We start from the raw sequence: 24,605 nt of genomic DNA on the forward strand, positions 1-24,605 counted from the left end.
AAACAAAATGAGGAGCTACGGCGCACACAGACCGACCGACCAGACACAGGCACACACCTCGCGTACCTCTCCTCCTCCTCAAAGTTGCACGGTCACGTCGTTGCCGAGGGATCCTGCGTTTGATGCTGCTCATCTCTGCAACAATTATGCCTTCGGTCGTCGTGGCCACAATGGAAACGGTGGAAGGGGTGCTTCGTTCACAAACCCTTCCTTTTCATGCACCTTGTCAATAATAATAATAATAATAATAATAATAATAATAATAATAATAATAATAAAAGCAATATACTTTACGAGAGAGAGAGGAGAGAGAGAGAGAGAGAGAGAGAGAGAGAGAGAGGATAAAAACAATAAAATAATATATACTACATTTCAATATTTTATATAATATATATAGATATATATATATATATATATATAATATATATATATATACACACACACACACACACACACACACACCACACACTCTTGAGGCGGAAAGTTTAATGTTGTATTGTAACACAAGTTTTTTATTTTTTTTTTATTTTCATAGACTCTTCAAATTAAAAATGTAAGAAATAGCACCTCAAGAACCTACGCCAGCTCCTTACCATAGCGAAAACTAAGAGAGGATGCGGCAGAAGAGTTGACTAGAACGCAGCAACATTTCCCGGAATATCATCCTTAACAGTGTTCTTCAAGAGTAGCGAAGAATGACAAACGGATCTACTCTGGCCGGAAGAGGAAACGGTGCATCAGGTGCAAATATCAATTGTGCTTCCTAACCACACGCTAAAATATGCCCGCCAGTCAAAATCTAGATGCGGTTAGCTCCAACACGGCGACCCCCAACTCCCCTACCCCCCAACCCCCACCTCACAAACCCCAACCCCGTTCCACTCCTTCCCTCCCTCCAAAAGCCGCTGGACACGCACGGATTATGTTCTTTTTTGTTATACATATCACCAACCATTTTCTACAATCACTCACGTTGCTGAAGTCACTGCAGTAAGCATATCATGTCTGACTTGGAGAGCAGAGAAAAAAAAGTCTATCAAAATCAATAAACATGAGCACTCGCACTACTCTAATCATTTCGCAAATCTGCTCCTGCATCTCATCTCAACTGACGGCCACTGAACGAAAACGCGATGGGTTCCTACACCCACGATCCGAACGTTCCGAGGCCGCGCAACTCTGCAATGAATGGCGACCCCATTGTTATGTCATCATAGCATCAGCTAATTGGGGGAAATACCAGGGATTACTCTAAGTGTGAAATCAATGCTATCATTCAGCATCCATCGAGTGACACCTTGCACACCTCATCTCCTGCCTTCTATCTGACCAGTAAAGGGGGAATAAGAAGAACGATATAATGCTTCACAATAAACACCCCTGTACTTGTCTCGTCTTTCTACAATAAGCAAAAGATCCGAATGACTCTCGAATGCTTTAAGTTAAAAAAAAAAAAAAAAAAAAAAAAAAAAAAAAAAAAAAAAAAAAAAAAAGTGATGGCTCCCACTTCATAATTATAGTACATAGCAGATTACAAGTTTACATTTGATACCATATAGTACACAGCAAATTACGAGTTTAACATTAGATAATATATACTTTATTTTCACTACTTATTACATGAGAATTCAATGAGAATTGTAAAAAGAACGATGAGGTTATTTCAATTTGTAAAACTGAATAATCTTATTTTCCTTCACACAAGTGACGCACTGGAATAACACTTACGTGTAACTAATTTGAAAAAGTTTGTTCTTGACATCTTTCAAATAAAATTCATCAGAAATATTGCGAAAATATTCACTAAACTTATCTGGACCAATCGAGACTGAAATCTTCACAGTTGAGGGGAGACCCATTGTCTTCAAATTCTTTAAAAATACACTGAAATAACAGGATATTAACCGATCATATAACTATTCATATAATAACCAAGAAAAAATTTTACATGAACAAGAAAAACCTTACATCAAGATAGTTATATTAAAGAACACACACTTTAGAGGACTTATTTCATCTTCAATTTCTTTAATACAGAACAGGCTGCAAGAAATAAAATGGTTCACATTTCACCAGCCGTTATTCTTCTTGTATTTAGGGTTTAGTTAGAACAAAATACAAAGTTGCTTTCATAACGTAGAAAAACACGAACGTATTATCAATTACAGCCATTTTCCCTACATATAAAATAAACTACAAGGAAAAGAAAGCAAAAAAATCGTCTACATTCGATGAGCTCTTGGGATGATTGAAAGATATGTTTACATAATAAACAAGCGCAACAGCCACCGCTCAGTTATGGGTCAAGTTCTGCAATTGGAAAAGTCAACAGATTGATCATTTCCTGACACATTCGAAAACAAACGTTTCCAATCAAGTACTGAAGAAGATCCATCGCCGCCAGCCACCGACTGCCTCCAAGGCTTTCAGTGTTCACATCAATGACAACGTTAGAATAAACTGCTGAATGATGGCTGATCATAAACTTCAAACCCAATGGAAGCTAAGAACAAAATGAAGTCTTGCTAAATAGATATAAATAAAAACAAATAAATATTCACATTTTGATCAATGCCCACTTCATACTCACTTTATAAGAATAATGGAAAACAACATCATAACTGGCACACAGACCGACCTCGAGCAGCGCGAGGGACTTTTTTGAACGTTGAACGTAATGGAAAGTTCGTCTTTAACCTTCCAGCAAGTAACGACAGCAGTATTACATACATTAAGCCCCAAAGCAATTTCAGGAACACTTTTACGATGGCGTTTCAAATAACTTCTAGCCTCCATCCAATATTACTAAAACACATCAGTAGTAGTAGTAGTAGTAGTAGTAGTAGAGTAGTAGTAGTAGTAGTAGTAGAATACTATGAATATTGATCACTATATTTGCATTATTCTTCTGTTATTTAGTTAGTGGTGGCAGTAGCAATATTCATTTCATCATCATCCTCATCTAGAAATTCATTATTATTATTATTTGTATTAATATGCCTCACTAAATATAATAAATGTTCCGAGCACCATAATATTCCAGCGCGGAATTACGATAGGCGTGCCACACCTGCCTTGGCGCCTAGGGGGGAAGGCGATTTATGCCTCCCGTCTCGTTCATCCCAAGTTATTTCCTGCATGGGCCCTTCAGCGGTTCAGCAACTCATGGATGGTTATACCCCGTCAATCACTCGTCTTCCAGTATCCTTATCCGATGGCAAAGTTCACAGACGTATGTTTGTACACCGTGCATAAACACACGGATGTACGCAATTGACGACGATATAAATATACGTATTGTACCTGGTTATGTCATATACTTTGCTGTTGTAGTATTTTCCCTCGATGAAAACCTATTACCTGATGAAGCGAACCATCATATCAATATGATAGAACCGATAGAATGTTCGACGTAACTTTAAGTAGGTCACTGAATTTTGTAACACAACTTGCGATCAGTACTTCTAAATAAGGCGCTTATATTAATAAAGATAAAAAAAAGTAGCCTACTCAATCTAGCATCTTTTCACGAAAAATTCGTGACACATTCTTCCAACCAGTGGTGCCAATGTTCTGTTCAATTTAGATGGGATTACATGCTGAGCTATTCCCTAAGTACACATGCTCGTTGATGTTAGTTTTGTGTACTTCAGTAATGAATTAAATAGATAAATAAATAATCACGCATATTCCCAGAGTTTCGAACATAGATCCTACAGCTCAATCACGCACAGGATCAAAAGACTCATAAACAACCGCTCTCATGAAAAGTGACCGACAGCGCGCGCGCGCGTGAGAGAGAGAGAGAGAGAGAGAGATTCAGTCCCTTGAATGGTTCATCCCGCTGGGATCAGAGGGATACCTTTGTTCTGTATCTTAGGTGGGATGTTGTCCCCTGCACTTCCCAACACATAAACAAACACACACTAACACGCAAGCCAACTGTGACCCACTACATTGAATAACCACCAGGTGCATATATAACCTGATTAGGTTGACCAGGTATGCTGTTATATTCAACTGAGAGATAAACGTGCCAACAGATATATATATATATATATATATATATATAGATATTATATAAGTATATAATATATATATATATTATAACTATATATGTGACGGTACTTACTTTCTTTGCACAGATCTAAGGTAACGTGTGCCGTGGAGGCTGTACTTTGGGGAATTAGGCTTATATAAATTCTTCTTGTCTTGCTCAATGTTCTTAATCTGGAATTCGTTAAAAGGAAGGGTTCTACTTTTAGATGAGAAATGAAATTGATATATTCATACAAATTACGTTTTATTCTTCGTTAGGGGTTCTTACAAGGTTTTTCCACCTTCTGAGTTACTGGGCTCTTGGACTGATAAAACTTAATTGGCACTTGTTGCAATTACGAGTATATAGGCACGAGGGAATTTTACTGAGTATTGATTGTCACTTTCACTGTCTTTGATTGCTTCGCACACCACACTTTTGCACCTGTTCTTCTTCTGGGGATTCTTCTGTCCTTCTCTGTTTCACAGCCATGCCACTGCAGTTCTCCCCTCAGGCTCCCCGGTTGTTCTCTCTCTTGGCTTCTCTGTTCCCCTTTTTTCTCTGCTCCCTTTTCTCCCTGCTCTCTCTCTGTCTCGCCTTTTTGTTCAGTTGAAATCTCCTTAGCCCCGCCTTTGGATTTTTGGATTCTGACTGGGTGTGGCATTTTCTGAAAGACTTTTGTGTCTTAGTGGCTGCTAACTTCATACGAGACCGCCTTCCTGTCAGGTCTTCTACAGTAATTCGTAGGCTTTGAATTTGTATACGCCTCCTTCTTCATGTCCTGGCTTCTTAGGGGCGTATCCCTTGGTAACCTCATAGGTCATTCGTTGATACCCCTTTTGGGCTGTCTTATGACCAACACTCATGGCTTTTGATTCGTCGATACTAGAGGCCTACCTTTGGGAGGGTGGAGCTTTTAAGAATTTGGTACTTCCCTCTTTCTAACAACGGGTGGTCATAGAATTCCTTTTTAACGTATGCCAGATGGCTCTCTCTGACCTGTTCACGAAAGGAACGCCGATTAGTCATAGGCGCTAATGAGAGTAGTTTCCAATTTCTCGAATATGCCTGGGCGATATCCCTCATCGACCATAATCTCTTGTTGGTCACTAATCGCTGGTACGGACAGAGGCTTTTTTTGGGGGGAGATGAAAACCAGATGTCTAATGGCTAAAAGCCTAATGTTTTGAGTAACAAAATCCCTTCGCTAAGAAAAATCATTATCGTATTCCCTTTTTCTCCTTTCTTCCTTATTATCCGTTTCGTGCCTTTTTCTTAAGTATTATTAAGTTATTGTCTTTAGGAATAACGACACTGTGCCACACTATTACAGTCTCGGCCCGCTACCTCGCTGACTCCGACAGCGTTATCTAAGCTGAAGCAAATATTATACCTACAAGAGGACTCCTAACTTATGCTTCTTGGAAATCATATTGAAACTTTAACTCAAAAACATCATAGGTGAATGTAAACATGAGCAAATCCTTGATTAAGTAACATTAAGGGCAACAATCAAAATTGAATGTAAACATGAGTAAATTCTTGAGTAAGTAACATTCAGAGAAACATAAAAAAACTGAATATGAATATGAACAAGTACTTGATTAAGTAATATTAAAAGAATCATCAAACTGAATTCAAATATGAGTAAGTCACATTAAGAAACATGAAACTGAATGCAAACAAAATAAATCACCAAAACCAAGAAAACTGAAAGTTAAACATACTTAAGCCCTTAAGTCACATAAGTTAGATAAATGCATGGTAAGAAGCAAAAAATAATGGTAACTATCCAAGTTTACAGTACATGATTGGTTCAGTCCTCAGTCCTATTCTATCTAGGTGGATATCGTTTTTCTTTTATGAAAAATAATTTCGTTTTTCGTTGACGACACTTGATGGCTTCTTGTTTGCTGCGACCTGCCGCTTGAAGACAAGTCCTGGGAGAAAATATCCTTGTGTGTTTGTATGCAATAACAAGTGTGTCCTTGACTTCCTACTGAGATTGTGTATTGTGTTTATGCAAAATTTCATTGGCCATTCTTACTGTAAATTCTGAGTAACCTTGTACATTAAACTATATAACTTTACTGCTTGATACTAAGACAAAATTGGCAACTCGGTTAAAGGAACCGGTTAGTGGTTAATACTTGTAGGTTTCTTCTACTGTGACAACAGTTAGTTAGTTTTCACCAATCAATATCTTGTTAGTAAGTTTTCAACAACTACTATCTTGTTAATGAGTCTTCATCAATTAACATCTTATTAGTAAATTTTTCATCAATCAACATCTAATGGATTTGAACAAAGTAAGTGTATTAATTACCCCTTCAAAATCTTAATAATTTCTGAAACGAATTCTCTTATCTTAGAATTTCTTAATGTCTATCTTAACCCGTCTTATTTATTCTTTTACTTCTAAGAATGTTCTTATGGAACGATTAAACTTAATATACGTCTTAAATTCTTATACTGCGCATTGAATCGTTTCTTACATACCCAAATAATTCCCTTCAAGTCAAAATAAATTTGAAGTTAGTGCACATAACTCCAAAAAAATTGCTACAAACCAACTAATTAAAGTAAGAATTGCAACAATAAAAGATTATTCCTAAGTCGACCGATGGAGGTAAACTTAGCAATAAAGAAATCAAATAAATACATGGGAATAATTGGATGAATTAATGGGTTTGTTCTTGTTTCACTGAAAAGTGACGCTTCTATTTCTTAGGTTATATCTAATTCCTTCTTCTGGAATTTCTTCTGATGTCTCTGTCATTTCGGATTCTTCAAATTCTTTGGTTCTCTTGACCTTGTCCTTGTTTATCCAAAATTCTTCTTCTTCTAATGATTCAGCATATGTGGAAGGCATTTGGTTATTCATTTTCTTAACCTTTATCTTAGTTTCTTGTACGTCTACGACCTTGTATGGTCCTGTGAATTTTGTGGCTAACTTATAATTAATACCACTTCTTACTTCCTTCTTAATATAGACTTCATCTCCTTTCTTGTAGTCTACAGGCCTTAATCCTTCTTGATGCTTCTCTATCATATTCTGCTGGGCTTCTTCTAGATTCTTGTGTAATTGCTTGTGGATTACTTTAAAGTTTCCGATTCTTATCTTCATGATATCTTCAGAGTAATTTGGCTGTATTGGCTGATTCAGCCATGCATAAGGTAATCTGGGTTCATATCCCATCAAAGCTTTTATGGGAGTTGCACGAATACTCGTATGATGCCTTGCATTTAATGATAATTGGACTAAAGGTAAATTGACGTCCCAGTCAGGATCCTGTCCTACTGTGTGACGTAATACGTCTAAAACCTTCCTGTTATTCCTTTCTACTAAGCCATTGCTAGCTGGGTGATACGGCTGTATCGCCACCTTTTCTACCTTAAAGGCGTTACAAATTTCTTGAACTAACGAGTTGTTGAACTCGGTCCCATTATCAGAAATAATGAGCTGTGGGGCAGAATATCTGCAAAATATCTTATCGAAGAGTGCGGTTGCACAATCCTTGGCACTTTTACTAGTTAGTGGTACCAACTCCCCCCCCCTTGTATATCTCGTGAGCGCGTCGATACATACTAGTATATTCTTATTCCCTTTACTCGTGGTATGAAGATTAGTGATAAGATCAATAGATACTCTTTCGAAAGGAGTCTGTGGGATAGGATATCTCCCTAGTGGTACTTCCTTGTCTGTTCTTCCCTTGTAGCTGTTGCATATATTGCAGCTCTTCACATAATTACTAACATCTTTGTGAATTCCCTTCCAATGGAAAGTTCTTTGGATTAATCTAATTGTCTCATCCCTTCCTGGGTGAGCTCTCATGTCATCGTCGTGCATTAGCTCAATGACCTTGTTTCTTAGACTCTTAGGTACTAATCTTTTGTGCAGTACACCTAGAAATTGACCAAATGGATCATATTCGTGACACATCCAAATTAATACGCCATCTATGTCCGTTAATGCATCTGTGGGACATCCAACCTTCCTACCTAGTTCGGTTAATTCTTGTTGGCTGTGTTTTCTTTCGTTTCTAACGTATTTGAACAGTTCCCTTATATCTTCATCTCTCTCTTGTTCTTTTATGAAATTTTGCCGGGAAAGCTCCTCTGTATAGTGCATGGTGAGTACATTTACGTCATTGCACATTGTTTCATTCTTTTCTTCTTCTTGAATTATCATATTTATACTATCACCTTGTGACACATATCTTGATAATGCATCTGCTACCTTATTCGTCTTCCCAGGGACATATTTCACCTCTATATCATAATCTTGGGCTGTCATGAACCAACGTGCTCTTCGTCCCGAAAAATTAGGGTTCTTTGTTTAGCATTTCTACTGCTGCAGCTGAATGATCCGTGAACACGGTTATCTTGTAACCAAAAATGATATATCTGAAATGCTTTAAAGCGTCTATAATAGCTAGAGACTCGAGGTCTGTTACTGAGTAGTTCACTTCTGAGGGCTTTAATTTCCTACTGTAATAAGCTATGGCATTATACTTGTTATCTTGTCTTTGCATTAAACATGCTCCTATACCAATGTGGCTTGCGTCCGTGGCTAAAAAGAATTCTTTGCCAAAGTCTGGGAAGCTAAGTACTGGGGGATGTGTTAATCTTTCTTTCAATTCATCGAATGCTTCTTGCTGCTCGTCTGTCCATACAAATGATACGTGTTCCCTTAAAAGTTCAGTTAGTGGAGCTGATATGACTGCAAAGTTCCCTATGAACTTGCGGTAAAAACCTGCTAAACCTAAGAATGACTTTACGTCCTTCTTGCACTGAGGTGTAGGATATTCCCTAATCGACTTAATCTTTGCGTCGTTTACTTCTACGCCCTTTTCACTTAGTGTATGCCCAAGGTAGTCTATTTTCCTTTTAAGGAAGTTACACTTCTTCAGTTTAAGCTTCAGGTTGGCTTTTCTTAATCTCTTTAGGACTTCTCTGACTAAGTCTATGTGTTCCTCTATAGTGTCTGTTGCTATTACCAAATCATCTATGTAACAGTGTACGTCCTTGCCTAGTAAATCGCCCAAAATTTTATCCATTAATCTTACAAAAGTTACCGGGCTTGACTTTAGACCAAAGGGCATTCTTACATACTGGTATCTGCCGTTACTAGTGGAAAAAGCAGTCAAAGGTTTGCTTTCTTCGTCTAGAGGGATTTGCAAGAATCCCTGCAATAAATCTATAGTGGTGAAGTATCTCTTGGACCCTATAGTGGCGATAAGATCTCGCATTGACGGCATTGGATAAGGATCATTTTCAGTAATTTGGTTCAATTTTCTGAAATCCACAACTATTCTATAAGTTTTGTCTCTTTTAGGAACTAGCAAAAGTGGAAAGGACCATGGGGATTTAGATGGTTCTATTATTCCTTGCCTATTCATTCTTTGTACTTCTCTTTCAATGATCTCCTTCTGGGAATGTGCTACTCTGTAAGCTGGTATGTAAATTGGCTTGGTGTTTGATGGAATGTCTATCTTGTGCGTTATTTCGCGTGTATTTCCCAAGGTGTCGCCGTCTAGAGCGACTATATCATTATATTCGCACAGTAAGTCTATGAATTCTTCTCTAACATGGTTTTCCTTAATGTCCTTTAAATGAAATCCTATCTTAGCTCTTCTCAGTTTTATGTCCTGAGCATAATTTTCATTTCCTTTACTAATTGCTGCTACCGTTTCTCTTTCTACAACTCGGATAGGTATGGAGTATACTTCTGCTAGGCCTATCTCTGTACCTGGTGTTAACTTAACCTTTCCTCCTCTGTTATTCGTAATCTGTAACGCTATTTTGCTCTGTCTGACTTCATTGTAAAACTAGAAGAATAATGTATTCCGTTTACTTGCGACTTTTCAGTAAGTGTGAGAATTTCCTTCCCTTCAAAAATTGGGTTTACTGTACATTCTACCTAAGTACTTTCTCCTGGTTTAAGTCTTAATTCCCTTTCTAACTTTAAATAAGTGCATTGATTTGATTCTAAGAGGTTAATGATCTGTTGTGAACTCGTGGTGCATTCTGGATATCTTCCCTCTGTCTTATCCTTCTTTAAGATACCTTTCAGTGTGGGATTCTCTGTAGTCTGGGTTCTTTTAATTAACTTGCATATTGGTATTCTAGAAATCTCACGACCGTTGTTAATCACTAGTTGTTCTCTAGGGGCATCAATGCTTATCCCTTGTCTAGCCATAGTTGGATAACCTATCAGCAAATGAGCAAAAGCTAATTGTATATCTCTGGCTACCAGAACATTTTCTCTTAGTGCAATTCTTCCTAGCCTAAATGGAAAATCTAACTGTCCAATTATGTGGATACCATTACCCTGGACGTCTGTGATTCTACAATCTACTGCTGTGTTCAAACTTAAGTGAGAAAAATACAACCGATACACCTTTTCTGACATTATATTCTTAGGACTTCCTGTATCAAAGAATGTAATAATAGGTTTCTTTAGACCGACATGTGCGGGAAATAATGGTCTATAATTATATTCATTCCCTACATCAACTTTGCTAACCTGTGTAGCTGGGCTTAGCCTTGACATTCCGGACGTTCTCTCTGTTATAGAGGAAGATTCATTGTACCAGTAAGCAGAAAATTTCCCATTGCGTCGTCTGACATTGACTGAACTGGTTGATAACCTATGCTTGCTGTTTGATTAGCATATCTATTTGGGACGGAATCCCTATTTCCTCTAACTGGGGGAGATTGACTATTGTTTCTACTTCTGCCTCTCGACTGAGATCTACCTCTAGGAGTTGAAACAAATTTATTTCTGCATTCTCGAGCACTATGTCCTGTTCTCTTATGGAAAGGACAGAAGGCCATCCCTCGGCAGTCACTGGCATAATGTCCTCTCTTCTGACAGTTATAACACGTGACTGTCGAAAATCCTCCTTGAGAAGATTTACCTGGCATCTTATTCTGATTTCTAGATGGTGTCCTAGATCTATTTGGACCCTTTTCCTTTTGTCCTATAGCGACTAAAGGTCTGTATATAGGATTCCCTTCAGGTCTTCTACCTAGGATTTTTGTTTCCTCCTCTTCAATCTCTGCTACATCATCGGATGTCTCCCACTTACGAGTCATCCTTGCAATGACTTCCGTTGGCAGGCTTCCAATCATTATTGCTAGTCTAAATATTTTTTTAACATGACCCATTAGCATTTTTTGCTTGCCTCCTTCTACCTCTATCCAACCTGTGGATTCCATGAAGTTACCCCATTCATTCATATTGTTATACAACTGAGAGCTAAACTCTTGGTAACGTCTTTCGTCTAACTTAAATTGACGCACTATCCTTGCCAAGCTAGTAACTGGATCTCTTTCACCAACTGTGGAATAGACCTTCCTAAAATACCGTTTCAATTCTTCCCAATTCTTAAGATCTCGGTAAGTCTCGGAGTGGACGTATCGCTCTAAGTCTCCTCCGGCTTCCAAATCAAGATAACTCTTGGCTTCAATAAGCTTTTCTCTATCTGTCCCCGTTATGCTATCTAGGCGTGTCTCCACTTGCTCTATCCAGTTCTCTAAGTTACAAGCTAACTGACCATCCTTTCTTCCACAAAATTTAGCTATGTGATTAATCACATGTCCCTTATGTGTTCCCATTACTGCTGCGCTTGAATTCGCGGACTCTGTACCTTCCGGCATGGTTAATTTCCTTGTTTGACTTCTCGTGAGCACAGGCGTTCTTACGTTCTGATAAGGAGTCGCTCTCCCTTTGACCATCTACTCGTTAATGGAAATTTCCTTAAGTACTGAGTATCATTAAAAGTATCAAAGTTATGACAATAATATCCCGAAAGGAAAATGATGATAACAATAAATTATTTTTACTTAAGTATTCGATCACCAAAAAAAAATAAAAGAGAATTTTCCCCAGAAATATTCTCAAAGTCTTACGTTATCGGTAAGCGATTCTTAAACAACAACAAAAACCCTCTTAATAGTTCTGGTAAAACGATACTGAACTGACCGTAAAGTGTACGCTAACGAGAGACCTCCCATGAATTACCATTGTTATCCTAAACAAACAAAATAAAAACAAGTAAACATTCACTCGACGTAACAAGTAAAAGTAAAAAGCAAATACTAAAACAAAAAAAACAAAGTACAAGAAATCACAAAACAACCAAAATCACAAAAAATAACATAAAATGACACAATCAAAATTAGAATTAAAATTTAAAGTTATTGGTTAGTAAATACAAATGTTCGGGAAAAGGTCTTAGTAGCTGATTAGTTATAATTAGTAAAATGAAATATCGTAGAGTTTTCGTTGCCAAAAAAAAAATTCAGAGAGAAAATCTTTCAATCTTGAAATACCAGAAATTGTCTAACTGAAATGTTAATCGCGTAATTTACTTTTGATGAGTTTAATGTTATGTAAGTGTGGGGATTTTTATTTTGGACTTAACTTCCTTCGTCGTCTTCGACATCCGGGGTTACGTCTGACCGCTTGCGTTCGCCTACCAGCGCGTTGAATGATGCGTTGTTACGTCTGCGGGAAGGGGACTTCACTCTCTCTCTCGATTGCGTTGACTGTTGCGTTTTCGGGATCGTTTTCTTTCCTCTTGATATTTTTCTTCATGCTTTCGACATCTTGTTCTTCTAGTGGAACGACTGTTCTTGTTCTTCAGAGTGGAGTTTTACTTTCGCAAAGTGTGGGTGGCTTTTTTTTTGGAGCGCTTTTATTGTTACAACTCGGTAACTGTCCTTGTATTTGGGGAAGCACTGGTAACTGTCTTTGGGGAGAACTTTCTTTTTCAAGTGGCGTGAATGGATTGAAATCTCTTATGCCGACGCTAAACTTTTGATTCCCTTTCGCGGCCGCTGTCTTTAACTGTCATTCGTGTCGCTAATCACCATTTCTTTGCTGTCTCTTTTGTCTCTTCCTATCCTTACCGCTCGACTTCAATTAATCTTGTCACTATATCAATCTTTATCTCATCGTATCCCATCGCTCTGCCACCAATAAATCTGTGACGGTACTTACTTTCTTTGCACATCTAAGTAACGTGTGCCGTGGAGGCTGTACTTTGGGGAATTAGGCTTATATAAATTCTTCTTGTCTTGCTCAATGTTCTTAATCTGGAATTCGTTAAAAGGAAGGGTTCTACTTTTAGATGAGAAATGAAATTGATATATTCATACAAATTACGTTTTATTCTTCGTTAGGGGTTCTTACAAGGTTTTTCCACCTTCTGAGTTACTGGGCTCTTGGACTGATAAAACTTAATTGGCACTTGTTGCAATTACGAGTATATAGGCACGAGGGAATTTTACTGAGTATTGATTGTCACTTTCACTGTCTTTGATTGCTTCGCACACCACACTTTTGCACCTGTTCTTCTTCTGGGGATTCTTCTGTCCTTCTCTGTTTCACAGCCATGCCACTGCAGTTCTCCCCTCAGGCTTCCCGGTTGTTCTCTCTCTTGGCTTCTCTGTTCCCCTTTTTTCTCTGCTCCCTTTTCTCCCTGCTCTCTCTCTGTCTCGCCTTTTTGTTCAGTTGAAATCTCCTTAGCCCCGCCTTTGGATTTTTGGATTCTGACTGGGTGTGGCATTTTCTGAAAGACTTTTCTGTCTTAGTGGCTGCTAACTTCATACGAGACCGCCTTCCTGTCAGGTCTTCTACAGTAATTCGTAGGCTTTGAATTTGTATACGCCTCCTTCTTCATGTCCTGGCTTTCTTAGGGGCGTATCCCTTGGTAACCTCATAGGTCATTCGTTGATACCCCTTTTGGGCTGTCTTATGACCAACACTCATGGCTTTTGATTCGTCGATACTAGAGGCCTACCTTTGGGAGGGTGGAGCTTTTAAGAATTTGGTACTTCCCTCTTTCTAACAACGGGTCATAGAATTCCTTTTTAACGTATGCCAGATGGCTCTCTCTGACCTGTTCACGAAAGGAACGCCGATTAGTCATAGGCGCTAATGAGAGTAGTTTCCAATTTCTCGAATATGCCTGGGCGATATCCCTCATCGACCATAATCTCTTGTTGGTCACTAATCGCTGGTACGGACAGAGGCTTTTTTTGGGGGGAGATGAAAACCAGATGTCTAATGGCTAAAAGCCTAATGTTTTGAGTAACAAAATCCCTTCGCTAAGAAAAATCATTATCGTATTCCCTTTTTCTCCTTTCTTCCTTATTATCCGTTTCGTGCCTTTTTCTTAAGTATTATTAAGTTATTGTCTTTAGGAATAACGACACTGTGCCACACTATTACATATATATATATATATATATATATATATATATATATATATATATATATATATATATACATATATGAGAGAGAGAGAGAGAGAGAGAGAGAGAGAGAGAGAGAGAGAGAGAGAGAGAGAGAGAGAGAGAGAGCCTCAAACATGATTATCATTACATCAATCGGATTAAATCTCCGAGGAAAAATGCCATGAAACGCAATTTGCAGAGCAGGAGTCGTAATTAGAGAGTGGCCAGCAGAGCAATTCGGATGAGTCCCTCGTTTGCTGTGTAGATTAATAGATAATTGATTAACTCTCGCTGTTCTCTTTTTCGAAAGTGTAACAACAGGCACTGTTCGTGTGCTGAGGATAGCTCCAATTCATTAGGACCACTTCACCATTCCTCTGCTAAATTTGCATAATCAAATGAAACGTAATTGAAATGTCACAAGGCTCAACCATCTGTTACGTTATTACCTTCACGCAACACCCGACGTTTGTTTCTCGCTTCTAAATGTTAACACGGTTTGTATCCAAGTTTCAATCACAATTTGCTGAACGGAAGGTCATTATTATTGCCACATACCAAATGCAACCTTCCAACTGCTTACACTGAGGACCACCAGAAACTCTGGCGTGTGCCTTACGCTGGGATTCTGGATTTGCCTCACCTACATCAATTGTATTTCATTTGAAGCAGTTCTCAACCGTTCTTCAGCTGCAATCACCGTATTCAATTAAAAACAATTCTCAATCATTCTTCAGCTACAAGCACTGTATCTAATTAGCGTCAATTATAAAAGTTCCTTCAATTGCACTCATTGTATCTAATTAGAAGCAATTCTAAAACGTCCGTCAGTTGAAATCATTGTATTTTAAAAAAATTCTCACCCATCCTTCATCTGCAATCATTGTATTTAATTAGAAGCTATTATCAACCATCCTTCAGCTATAATCATTGTATTTAATTAGAGGCAATAATGAAAGGTCCTCCTTTAATCGCTGTCGTTAATTAAAAGTATTTCTAAAATGTCCCTAAGCTGCAAACATTGTATTAAAAAAGAAGTCACTTCGAAATGTTCTTTAGCCACATTCATTGTATTTAATTACAGTCATAAACTGTACACTCATTAAAACGCATCATCATCATCATCATCACAATCATCATCATCTGCAACACCGGGCGCAGGAGAAGGCTTCTGTGAAATTCCGTCACTCGCGTCCTTCCTATTCTTTCTGGACCCTCCAGAAACCGCCACTCATCACCTCCCGCCTTCCTTCTCCTCTGTTCTCCTCAGTTCTCATCCAAGAGTGTCTGGGGGTCGTCCAAATCCTCTGGTGCCCCTGGGAGCCCCCACCTCACATTATCGCCGCCGTCTCTCTTTCATCATGACCTCGTCTGCATACGGAATTTCGTAATTTCCCTTATGGCAAGAATTCCAACTCTATCCTGTCATCTAACTCCTAAAATTCTAAAAGCTTTACTGCTAAATCAACAAAATGATATATATCTAGAGTCTCTATCAGACCATGATTCATTTCCGTATAACAATACAGTTTATGCTGGGCTTCAGTATAATCTAATTTTTGTATGCGATTACAGTATACATGTACTATTTGATTTCAAAATCTCATTCAGCCCGATCATTATCTGATTTACCAATTTCAGCTTTTTACTAAACTTAAACACCCAGATTTGAGATTCAACTCATTAATCATTTCTCCATCTAATATTTTTTCCACTCTGTCAGTAATTCTGTTTTTCTTACATTCATTGTGAGTCTCACCTACCTAGACATATGATACAGCCTATTAAAAAAGCTTGTACAGCTTGTAGAGTTTTGCTTATTAAAAAAAGAATACATCATCTCCATATTCTGATTCAGTCAATTTTTATCAGTGCTTCAACCTAAACCTTCGCTTCCATCCCCCAGCATTATTTTAAATAAAAAAAAAAAACCATGAGGAGAGCAAAGAGTAAAGATGAGATAACATAAACTTGTAGCACCGTAATAATTACTATACTGCAAATTCATCCGACATGACCCTAACAACATTGAAACTTTGGATCTACCTCATCCACGGATACAAATTCCATACACTGCTGCACCATATGTCTCATGACAAACATATGATTTGTGCAACTCTTGGCTTTTCTAAACCAGCTTGCTCACCTCTAAGGTTTTCGACAATTTCTTTTATTTTGGGAGATAAGCACACTGAACGTTTTGTTATTACAAATGATGGTAGTGCAACGCCCCTATAGTTACTACATTCAGCCAGGACACCGTACATTGGTCTCCTTAGATGTGATGTCCAATTCCTATCATAGGCAATGTCCTCATTCCACTTCAGGAAAAATCAGTCTCGATTGTATATGAAGCGTCATTTGGGATTAAGCTGAATTCACCTCTGTTGTGATTCTATCATAACCAATGTTTTAATTTTCCCAAGTTTCATTATTACTGGTTGTACTTCGAAAAACGTGAATTAAGCTATAAATTCAGGTCTTCGTCAACTTCTGGGCTGGCAAATCCATCAAATTATCCGCCTTACATCTCTTATTCAAGAAGTGACAAAAATATTCTGCCCAGTCTCTCTCTCTCTCTCTCTCTCTCTCTCTCTCTCTCTCTCTCTCTCTCTCTCTCTCTCTCTCTCTCCTTTTGATGCTGTTATTGACCCATCACTTCTTTTCACCGGTTATTTTCCTTTCTTTCTATCTTTTCATACACTGATTTTTCAGTACCTCTTCCTGGTTTGTCAACATCATCCTGTTGGACCAAAATTCTCCTCTATCTCTTCTTGACCTTCGCTTAAGTCATCTTTTGAATCCTCTGCTTTTTCTATTCTTGACTGTTTCCCAGCTCTCGGATGATATCCAAGGTTTCATTCTTGCTTCCCAGCTTCCCACTACATTTTTCCCCAGCAGACTGGTATACTCTTCATATCAAACCAGTCTTCACTGACTCTCTGCTTCTCCTGCAAATCTTTTTCGACATCCAATTGCAAAATATCGAATTATAAAATATGCAATTATATATCCTTTTACAAATAATATCAACAGTTTCCTTAGAGTTCGTTTGTTCAAAGATTACGGTTTTTCTTTTACCTGCGAATTGTAACTTAAAACGATCTCTATCCCAACTTCCCATTATATTTCCTGACGTACTATTTTTAAACTATCATTTTCATGCTTTAACCATTTCTTCGATGTCTGGGTCCGCTTTGACAGCGATTCCCAAAAAGCCTGCAACTATATTTTTCAAAAGAAACAAAGTTTTTTTTCCTCTCTCGACGCCGTCTCTATTGGAAAAACCAAAAAAAAAAAGGCATTAAATCACGCGAGCAAAACAGAAAGAGGCTTATAAGAGATCTTATGACATATTAATCTCGCCGACTGTTTCTTCAACCATAATTACCCAGGTTAAGTGACAAGGAATAAAACCTAATTGAAAACCCCGATATAACCGCCGAGGGGAGAGAAAGGACTAAAACACACCCACTCACGACTTCCAAAGCGTGACGTCACGCACGCGAGACCGGTTTTATAGCGACACTCCTCTAACATCGATCCGCTCCATAAGCACATAAAACGTATTCATTGATTTACTTATTACCGTAAACTGAAGTCAAAGCACGAAAGTAAGTTTAAACAACAGGAGAAGCATTCAGTGCCTACTCTCAAAGAGTTATGGAATACTAAGACAATTCACATGGTAACTTGTACTAAGTTGTCAGACATAATCGAAAAGTGCGACGGGCAATAACAACGATAATTATAACAATAATAAAAAAGACATATTTCAAAGAGAAAATAAAGCATTATGCAAGGAAAGAAAATGGAGTGAAGACAAGCGACGGAAACAAATGACAGTTCATAGATTCACTTAGTGACAGAATCCTTTCTGATGCAATTCACAAAAAGCATAGTACGCGGGATACAAATGGAAATTCTACGTAATAGTCCCAGGTGATACTACAACCCTTTCTGTTTTTAGCAAACACTTTGGGATGTGATTGCTAAAACCATCCTCAAGGAGACACCAGTGACAACAAAAGGCTTTCGGGGAATGGGCCTGCCGCAGTTCGCCTCGACAGGAATCGAACATTGGTCCCTTTGCTAGTGAGAAGATACCTTGACCACAAGCTAATGCGGTCTCTTTCGTACACACGAAAATACAGATACACACACGTCCACCAATACATCCATATAGGCGTACACATTCACTCTCCCAACACACATATCATACTTATGTGTGTGTGCGTGATTATGAAGCTATATCTTACTGGAATGATATTAATAGGAACCTTAACTCAAAAGTCCTGCACGTGTTCCTCCGTGACACTTCCGCATATGATACCTACGAAGCAATTACACGCAACTGAATATACTTACAGGATAACAAAAGAAAATCGAGAATAAGTTTAAAATCTACACAAAAACGTGGTAATATTAAAAAATGACAAAAAAAGATTTGGCCATGAAGTCCAGAACCTGTATCAATGCCACGTAACTCCACATGCACGAGAACCCGCCCTAAAAAGCCAAGTAATCACTCTAGATTAATGACGGAAGTTATGAGGGACGAAGCTCATTATATGTATTATGTAATGTTACTTAGTGTGTGCGTTAATCATGTGGCTCGGAACACGTTTTTTTTTTTTTTTTTTTTTTTTTACGAAAAGACAAAAGCTTAGGAGTTCCTTTGCAACTTCAATATTCGACATTTTAAAAAGCAGAATATATCATTACTGGTCATTGGTAAAAACTAGGTTTCAACTGGCATTCCGTGTGTTAACCGATTTAATACTGAACGCCAGCGTCACGATGAGTAAGGAAATACAAATGGAAAATCCAGGTTCCGATTTCCACACTGACGAAGTGAAGATCAAACTTACCTAGCCAACATGACGGCCGTCCTCAAAGCTTTGGCAAACCTTACCTGCAAAGGAAAGGAAAATAAATATGTTAGATAATACGGACAGTCAACTCAACCTCTCTTGTCTGTGTTCTTCGATACTCCCACAACTGATTGTTTCCACGCCACCATAGTTTACTTCCTTGCATCATAGGTAAGGATAAATGTGAAATTTTAACTATAGGATTTACAGAGAGAGAGAGAGAGAGAGAGAGAGAGAGAGAGAGAGAGAGAGAGAGAGAGAGAGAGAGAGAGAGAGAGAGAGAGAGAGAGAGAGAGAGAGAGAGAGAGAGAGAATTTCCAACAGTTGCTTTAATCTTCTCCAGAAGGTCATGTTTCTCATTTTCAGTATCATTAATTTTTTCATTTTACATAGATCACATTATAAAGTTTCTCCAGAAATTCTATCTCTTAAACGACTGACTGCCAACTGTTTGGCGTTGCCGCAACCAAAGTCACGGACGCCGGAAAATGAAAGATGTCTTTACCTTTCAATGGTTAGTAAGAAAGGAAATACATTACAATATTCACTATTAACAAAACAAAATGCACAATACACGTGTCAGAAACTAAGAGGCACAAGCCATGGGAAGCACCATAAAGGGGAAGGTTAAAAGAAAGAACAAACCGGAAAATAATATAGACTGAATGAAGGAGAAACTTAAAAACAGAATTAATAACATATATATATATATATATATATATATATATGGTATATATATATATATATATATATATCTTATATATATATATATATTATATATATGGTGAAAATGTTAATTTTCACAAGATGTGAGGCGACTACGCTTCAATCCCGTCACATCTGACCTTGAAGGGTCCCATCTATCATTTTTATGTATACAGAAATATTACAACCTCTCGCTTCCTTGGAATCATGTCATACTGCCATGGGTGTCCTATAGTAGATCCACATCAACCGTGCATCCAGTGTCTAGGCCAGTCCCTTACGACGCTCCTGATTGGTTGTTGATATGCCAATGACAGGCCTGGAAACCCTCAGTCTCTCTCGAGAGAGTTCACATAGGCAGGATTTATGTTCCACCATTCCTGAGGGATACGTCTTTCAGGAGAGGTGGAACATACATCCTGCCTATGTGAACTCACTCGAGATACTGAGGGTTTCCAGCCCTGTGATTGGCTTATCAACAGCTAATCAGGAGCGTCGTAAGGGACTGGCCTAGACGTCAAGTGCAGGGTTGATGTGAATCTACTATAGCAACTAATTTCTTTCATTTTGTCGGGGCTGGACTTCGTCCTTCTTATTGCGACAGACTATCTATGGTTAGACATTGAAATGCACTTCAAAAAGGAAATCACGACAAGGAACAGCTCCACAGCTTGGAATCGAATGTGCCGACTTGAGCCAGACGATCTCTGCTTGTTTTCCTGAAAGGTCACAGAGGACAGGAACAACACGAAAAGATACTCGCGCGTCCTCTCCAGCGGTGCAGGAGTAACCAACACTTCGGGATGGTCGGTACAAGAAGCTTCCAGGAACCTAAACACACCCGAACAGAAAATGCGCAGAGGTTTCTTCGGCTCAACCAAGTTTTCTGTACAGCGTAAAATCAAGGCCACAGTCCAGTGGTGGCCTGTCCTATAGCGTTGCCCGATCATGGCTATGTTTAACCTTAAATAAAACAAGTAAAAAATACGTCGAAGGAACTCCAGCGCAATCGAGTTCTCAGTACATCGTAAATTCAAGACCACCAAAAACAGGTCTACCTTTCTGTGGTCTCGGTATAATGTTGTATGAGCCAATTCCTATGAAACTTAAACCACGGCCTGGTGGGGGCCTCGATTATATCGTTGCCAGATGCACAGTTATGGCTAATTTCATCTTCAATAAAAATAAAAACTACTGAGGTTAGAGGGGTGCAATTTGGTAAGTTTGATGATTGGAGGGTGGATGATCAACATATTAATTTCGAGCCCACTAGCCACAGTAGATTTGAAGATCTGAGGGCGGACAGTAAAAGTGCGGGCGGAGAAGACAAATAGCCATCTCAATAGTTTTCTTTTACAGAAAACTAAAAACCAGTGAACCCAGAGTTGTAATATGTTCTTATGCCTCTTAAAAAGCCAAACAGCTCAAATCTGAAGCTTGATGCAGCTTTAGGAAGGGCTCCTCTAAATTCTCTCTATACTAAACGGTATCACTGGAGTTGCGGAGCTGCCTGCTCTATCTATAATCTTATTACATATCATGATTTATCCCTCCTTACCCATTAATATAGTTCCTCGTTGGAAGGGTCGGTTACATGCTCGACTACCGATCTCAGGGTCCGCTCTGCCAACGCGGAAACAGAGGAATTTGTTCCTGGTCATACAAATTAATTTCTCGATGTGGTATGGATCCCACAATAAGCTGTAAGTCCCGCTGCTAAGTAACCAATTGGTTCATAGCGGCGTAAAAGTATGCAATCCTTCGGGCCAGCCCTAGGAGAGCTGTTAATCAGCTCAGTGGGTCCGGTAAAACTAAGATTGAGTTTTTATTTTATTTTATTTTTTTTTAGCTGATAGGTAAGATGGGTGAAAGAAGAGTGAGGGCAGTTAGCTAGCTAACCGTGGTAGGGAATAGTGTGGAAAGTTAAGTATTAGTAAGAGTAATGTAAAGTGTGGTTTATCCACAATTTTATTTGGGTAAGGGTACAATTTTCTAACTAATCTTAACATAATACAATAATGATTATACATTACATTGACATGGTGAATTGTACAGAATACATATTCTGAATTTTATTACATAATATAATCATATTTAATAAAGTTCCAATTTTCTAACTCTAAACTTAATTTTAATTATCATAATGATTTTGCATTATATCTACATAGTAAATTCTACATATTACTTTTTCACAAGACATTTCTTAATAGTATAATGGTCGAGGTTCATCGCGATGAATATATGAAGATACTCTTCTCCACCATCTGTGGTCTGTGTTGTTTGGGTCAAGGTTTCTCTCTTCTGCTTCTGATTCTTCTGCTAATTCGCTATTGTATTGAACTAGTTTCCTCCATATATTGGTTGCCAGTCTGTATAATCTCTGATTAATTGGTTCTACTTTGTATTTTTTTATGTATTTGTTCTATATTCAGATCGTCATCTTCTTGATTGTTTCTCACTGCAGACCTAAGTATCTTATTTTGGAATTTTTGTAATGCACTTATATTGGAAATCGATGCTAAGCACGTGGGTATTGGTGGATATTCCATTATTGGTCTGATTAGGCTTTTGTAGAAATGGATTTTGATAGTTGTGTTCACATTCCTAAACCTTTTCAGCTTTGTATTTTGTGTTCTTGCTATCCTTAGCCTTTCTCTCACATGTCTTGATATTCCTCTTTGTCCGAATTGGATTCCTAGTATTCTTATACTTTTAGTAAAATTCCTTGAGTTAGTTACCCATTAATAATACCTTAAATATTTGACAGCAGATAACTTCTAAGAAAAGGACACACAAGGACTGCTTGAAATATTCAGTCTAAAGCGATGGGAGAAAAAGCTTCTTAATTTCTATAAAAATTATGGAAACATCTTTCACTATGATTTGTTCGATGTAAAACAAAAGTAAAAAGATAAAATAACCACAGAAAAAAATCCAGCGTTACCTACTCTGGGTTTACTTTCCTGATTGCCTGTCCGATTCCCTAAAACAGCTTGTTGCCAAAACATCCTTTTTGCAACAACCACTACTTAGAATATGTAACTATGTAGGTCAGGCAATTTGAGCCGACGCGTTGCAAATGGCATCACATTAGCCTAATGTGCATTGGAACTGTGATGCAAGAAGGAATTCTCGTAAATGATCTGCCATCAACTAACATCACCAAACACACTGGAATGGTCCACTATAGGATGTTTATAAGTGTGTGTGTGTGTGTGTGTGTGTGTGTGTGTGTGTGAGAGAGAGAGAGAGAGAGAGAGAGAGAGAGATCGAACGGGAACATCCCTACTACCCATCCAACCGCCAGTCCAGCCCCAAGGTCGATATGTGCGTCCTAAAAAACTGTACTGTGATGTTTTTCTCCAGAACGCGACCTTCACTTTAAAGAAGAAAACAGAACCATCGTATCTTTACGCCAAGAGACTAACGAATGAGAAAATTTCAATCTCGGCTGTATGCTCATAGAATGATACTGTTCCGAAAACTTCCACCCACGGAAGAAACTGAGGACCCTAGACTTACTGTTCAATAGTGGACACTAGTAAACCTTGAAGGTTTCTTTTGACAATCCAACACGAGCAATTGCTTTCCCAGTAGACGCATAAATAGAGGGAGAAGGAAAGTAGCAACAGCACTTGATGTTTGAGCTCAAATAAGTCTAAGGCCCCGTCCACACGGCCGAGCTTTGCTCGACGAACTTTGTTCGATGTGACGTCAGAAGCGGAGAAACCGCGGCAAAGTTCTGACTTTTCTCCCTGTTTCTCCGCTTCTGACGTCACATCAGACAAAGTTCGTCGACCAAAGCTCGACCGTGTGGACGGGGCCTAACATACGCCAGCAATACATACACCGAACCATATGGTCTCATCAGTTCAATTATGCTATGCCTCTCAAATGGTCAAAATCTGCACTTTCTAAATATAAGGGGTTTGGGTGGGGGGGAGGTTGAACAAACCGACAAATCGCCATATCAAACAATCTTCATTGTGTACGTAGTCTTTCACGGAAGTACAGGCAAACACGCATAAACAGACGTCAACATGCTGAGTTCATTTGTCGCCTCTGAGTAGCCGAGGAATCTGATATGTGACAAAAAAAGAAGTGAGCCCCAGATGTCACCACTGCACTGTCCACATGGCCTCAATTACACCAGTGTGTGCGTGTGCGTTTCTTCATTACAATAAACGGAACAAAAACGGATTTATTTTTGCGAGCAACCACAAGGTCGAATCGAGTGAGAAAACAGCAATGATTGACAACGTTGCATAAACCGCAGAGGAGAGAGAATGGAATGAGAGCGGAGAGAGAGAGAAGAAGAGAGAGAGAGAGATAGAGATTGAGAGATAGGAGAGAGAGAGAGAGAGAGAGAGAGAGAGAGAGAGCCATTAAACTGCCGTGGCTGCCGTGGAAGTCCGATGAATTGAAACTACATAACGTCTCAAGGAAAGCGAACAACAACAATATGGCTTTGTCTTACCAATTTTCTTGGTCTCTAATAAATAACAGCAAAAACACCTCTCTTGCGACAAACTCGTCTGCAATAAACGAGCTGGAAAAAGATGATCTTACCTGCCGCGTGACCCAACAATATCCGTCGACAGAATCATACATTAAAACTAAAAGTCAAGTACAATAGCGCAAAAAATTATTTACATTACGAAACATGACTGAAAGCCAATAAAAAGAATAATTATTATCTCCCCAAAAAACAAAAGCAAACACATAACAAAGTCCCTTTC

General features: G+C 38.5%; 1 long non-coding RNA gene across 1 annotated transcript in view; it reads right to left on the reverse strand.

Annotated features, from left to right (window-relative positions):
- Positions 1 to 18,883: 18,883 nt before the first annotated feature.
- The window catches only part of LOC135216950 (uncharacterized), a 303,951-nt gene continuing 298,229 nt past the window's right edge, over positions 18,884 to 24,605 (reverse strand). Inside the window, exon 3 of the long non-coding RNA XR_010314988.1 lies at positions 18,884 to 19,202. This is a non-coding gene — a long non-coding RNA (uncharacterized LOC135216950). The remainder of the gene's footprint in view (positions 19,203 to 24,605) is intronic.

Source organism: Macrobrachium nipponense, chromosome 19 (genome assembly GCF_015104395.2).
Source record: "Macrobrachium nipponense isolate FS-2020 chromosome 19, ASM1510439v2, whole genome shotgun sequence".
NCBI classification, from domain to species: Eukaryota; Metazoa; Arthropoda; class Malacostraca; order Decapoda; family Palaemonidae; genus Macrobrachium; species Macrobrachium nipponense.